This window comes from Schistosoma mansoni, assembly GCF_000237925.1.
Source record: "Schistosoma mansoni, WGS project CABG00000000 data, supercontig 0111, strain Puerto Rico, whole genome shotgun sequence".
Classification (NCBI taxonomy): domain Eukaryota; kingdom Metazoa; phylum Platyhelminthes; class Trematoda; order Strigeidida; family Schistosomatidae; genus Schistosoma; species Schistosoma mansoni.
The window spans coordinates 506235-511282 of record NW_017386032.1 but is presented as its reverse complement, the minus strand read 5'-3'; positions in this window follow the sequence as shown (position 1 = coordinate 511282).

Sequence of the window (5048 nt, the reverse complement as noted above, 5' to 3'; positions counted from 1 at the left end):
AAATCAAAAGTATTTAGACTCTGATAACAGACAATTGGTTGTGCTTTAATCGTCATTCCTTATATATTACATCGCTTAACCACAATGAGTTATAAAATTCCTAGTGATTTTCAGTTCTTTTTTCATTCTAAAGTCTGATTTTTCTTTTATTTAAAATGAGTTTTAAAATGTCTGTGTTTACAATGAATAAATATCAGGGACAAACGTTTTATTTAACCAACTAACATTTTTTAAAATGAACTCTATGAACATATCTATAATAAGACATTAAATAGGAATAATATACTTGTAAAATCTCAGCGAATGAATGTGAAGTAAATCCAACGTTTCGCCTGGCAATCTGGTCCAAGCTTTTTCAAGGAAACATTGGATTTACTTCAAATTCATTCGCTGAGATTTTACAATTATATTATTTTGAATTAATGTCTTACATCAACTCGGCACCCAAATACTGTTAAACTATTTGCTCTAATTTAGACGAAAGTTCTTATTTATATCTATGATAAGAACAATATTGTATTCAATATTCAGTTATCATAAATGTTGACACTAATTTCGAATTAGACATTTTCTTTATATTGCTTGGTCAAATTATGGGTAATTCTTTTTTCATCTGTAATAAATATCATTGATACTGTCAACTGATTACTTTTCATCGAAGTTGACAAATCGACGAGAATTCAACTTAAATCACTCTAATTCTGAATCATGAATTTTATTCGAATTGTATTTTTATTCACTATTCAATATACTTTAGAAAATAGTAGTGGAATGTTCCGCTTTTAAGGCCTTTTTTCTCATGACACAATGAATTTTTCTGTAAGAATGTGTCATCTCTCCTCCCTTCACGTATTAATATATCTGAAGTGTTAGAGGGTTGTAGAAAGCTCACATTTATGCTAGTTCATGTGTCTACAATTCATCCAAATGTTGAAAGTCGGATAAGTGGTCGGAACTATCGTTGATTACAATTGTTATTTATGTGACTAAACAAATAAAGTATAAGATTACAATGCACAATCATTCATAATTCTTAGGAGGTTTGTAAATTAGAACATTTTCAACATAGAGCAAACTCATAGTTAACTAACTATAGTTAATGAAAAATAAACTAACTAGCAATATTTGTCAGTTTAGAAACAGATAGCTTATGGTTCAATTTATCAATATATAAATACTTTAGTTTCATACATTACTACCGTCGTTCATTCCTAGCAGTACTCATTGTCCATCCTAAGATTATCATAGCCATGTAACTTGGTCAGGTAAACATTTAACGATTATAGCATTAGTTGTGAAATGTCAGTTTCTAAGAAAACAAATCAGATAATCAGTAATATCAATATAATGTTTTGTTGATATGCTTGAAAGACAATCAAATTCTGTTTTGTAATTTCTCTAACCCAACAACACAATCTTAGGAGAAATACGCGTGCTAAACTCTTCTTCTAAGATTGATATGACAGCAATAAGTATAAAAAGTATGCTTCAGTGGTACCTTATGATACTTTGATTTTTTTTCATTTAAAAGTAAACAAATAACAAAAGGACTTGAAAAATTTTCGGAAAAACCTACTCATATATTTTTAACTAAGAAGAGATAACGTATCAGAATACGATATGGGATAAACTGAAATATCGTGTTTTCATTCAATATGATATTTACTAAGCATAATATTACTTTTGTTAACGTGATATTTGTCCATTATGACATTCAATAATCATTTGTATTAATTCATAGTAACATTTGTGTTATATCGATTGGGTGCGTGCGTGCCCTGTCCGATCCCGGCCAATGAGAGAAGAGCGAATTATCGATCGGAGCAATGATACACAAAAGTCGTATGAACAGTCTTGAGTACTAATCAGTCCTGCTTCCTGCCTAGCCCAGCCAGTTAAGTTCAGAACACAAACAACAGCCTCTGAAATATGAATCATTATTCTCAAACATACTGGGTTTATATACCAAACAAACTGACTACATCGTACCATAAAATAGAAAATAACATTTGTACAAGAATTTAAAACAATTAGTCCCTTTGATAAATTTCGATAATGCAATGAGAAGACGAAGTTTATCACAATTATGTGATATATTAGCGAAATACATTTCGAACAATCTGATCACACATATACTTGTTAAGAAATTTTTATATGAAAATTAAAAAGTCAACTAGACAGGTTAAGGTAAGAAAATAAATAAAGTACACAAAAACAATGTGATGACTACTCTGGATAATAAATAAGCATTACCAGGGTAGGTTAAGGGTAAGAACAAATTGTTTCTGAACACATAAAGGGGGTTTCAATTTCCGTATAGCCAAGGCTTCAATAAACCTTAGTATACGTCCTTGAAGGCTTTTGTACAACACTACAAACGCTGATTTGATGTCAACCTTATGACCAGTTTCAACCAAATGTTTCGCAATGGAGGAAGATGTTTGTCTATCCTGTGATCTTATTTGACCATTGGAATTCATTTGGTTCTGTAGCCATTTAGGTATGTGTTCCGCCACCCTTATTTACAGATCACGATTGCTCCTCCCTGTGTACGTGTTTCCGCACATACATGTAAATTGGTATACACAATGGGATGTGACACTATCGCTTATGTGCTGTTTAGATTTTTGGTGAAACATCGACCTTGTCTTTTCAATGATGACAAGTTGAGCTGCATAGAATGTCCTGTTTATGGCTAATTATCGAAATTTGTACAAGATTTGGCCAAATGTGACTGTGAATGGGGGGAACAGTAATCAATAGACTGGGGATAACTCAGGAGTGGTAAATCGTATAATAATAGTTCATAGGTCAAAATAAAACTTATAATAAAAGGAACATGAATATGATTAGTTAAGTTACTTAGAAATTATACGATAGAAAATATACAGATCACATTGGTCCATAAATAGTCCTCAAAAGTTACCATTCATAATTCTCCATGGGATACAATAATTTGTTCAGTATAATATTCGATTTCATAGTTTCAGTCAAAAATTCGGTCGTATTCGCAATATTTTGGTTATGGTCACATTCAGTGACTAATCATCAAATCACAATGAAATCTGTATAGAAATTAGTATATTTGGTTAATAAGTTGTTAACGTGTTTTTAAGTCCGAATAAAATCGTCTCTTCTCAACTTTTGTCTTCTTTGCCCGGTATAAAACTCAGTTTCCTTCCGGCACCAAGTCCAGTTAGGACAGTTAAAATAGTAAATTAGAAAAGCTTTATGAGAATATGTTATTACACAAGATGCTTTACCGCAACAAAATTTATAAACACTTGATGTAAGTTAATGAGTAATACAACTCTCAAATTCGATCGTTATCATTATCGTACTAGTACCGTAAGTGAATAAAAAATATTCTTCTCAAGGTCTAACACATAAGCACTACAGTAGTTCACATTAGAAAGCTTCTTCAAACATTTTTATGGGTTTGCCTAAGGTCTATCTATATAGAGTTAAGAAGGTGTTTTTCATGAAATACCTTTATTTACATAGCTTGTGGATTCACAGCATGAATTATGTTGCCAATACAAATCTAAAGTGATGAAATAATTTCAACAAAAACCATTTATAGTTGAAAAAGAGTCAGGAAGTAAATGGATTATTTTTGTCACATGCTGATGTCATTAACAAGCAGGAAAAGAAGCAAACAATTTGATTTGAGTTTTGCATGTCTTTATTGTTTATCTAGATCATGGTAAATCTTTCCAAGTTGATATAAATAATTCGTAGAACGATTTCGTATATATATACAAAAGTTCTGATAAGTTATGTCCAATACTTTGTTGGTAGTCACGTGTAATAAAGCCACTAGTTTGATAGCGTATAAAACAATTTAGTAGTTATCAAGTTTTCTGTTGTAATGATCTACCAAGTATTGAACATTAATAATACGATTGATAAGTAAAATGCCTGAGAACCAGGTCTTAATTGTATATGCTTAAGCGTTACCTATGAAGCTTGGGTACTTAGAGAACGTTTGTTTAGATGACTTTCACTTACTGTCAGTTTTATATTTAAGTATCTGTAGTATTTCATTGTGCACTATGTTCTCAATATTGAGTAGTAGTTGAAATAAGTTTATATTTCCTTACCAACCTATGAGGATGAAGATAAAAATCAAAGAATTACTGTTCAAAAGGTAATGAAACAAAAACGTCTGCAGAGTTTTGGAAATAAGACAACTTTTAAGGTTTGTAACACATACTTTAATCACGAATTCTATTATTTCGGGTAAATGAACTTGTTTGAGTCACAGTAGGTATTTGTTAGATACTTCTCTTCGCTTAAAAATTGCTTGGTTAGTGATTCAACGAAATGGAGATTATAAAGAAACAATTTAATAGTAATATCGCAGAATGTTTGAACTTATGTAGACAATTCACGTTTCCAATGTCCAACGTTCAATTAATTATATGATTTGCCCGGCAGTAAATCTGTATGAAAAGCAATAGAATTATTCTTTCTCTGACATCTATCAGCACAATGTACATCTAAACGTGTAAACATTTCTCTTGTCATTATATTCATAATATCTATATGCCAAAATGTATAAAAGGCTTGGTTCTATTTATTTATCCCACTTGTCTTTAAAACACTAGGATGATGTTCACGCCGAACTCAGCCAAATAGCATTTGATTGATCGAACACAGCATTAGGATCTAAATATTTCCAATCTAAACCTGACTGATTCAGTATTATAGCATAGTTTCTCTTCAAGAGCGACTGGGATCTGGTGATATGCTCGTACCAGATCGATCTTGGAAAAAATTGTCGTGCCCTTGAGTGATGCCGTGATGTCATGTATGTGGGGAATGGGATAGCTATCGAAACGTGTAGCTGTGTTTAACGCTCGGTAGTCTCCGCATGGTCTCCAACTAACCCCATCCTTTTTTCGAACCATGTGGAGAGGTGAGGCCCAAGGACTGTGAGAAGGACGAATAATACCAGTAGCTAGTAAATTGTCAAACTCACGTTTAGCGAAAGCTAATTTGTCCGGTGCCAGTCGGCGAGGTCTTGCCGTGACTGGTGGTCCGCG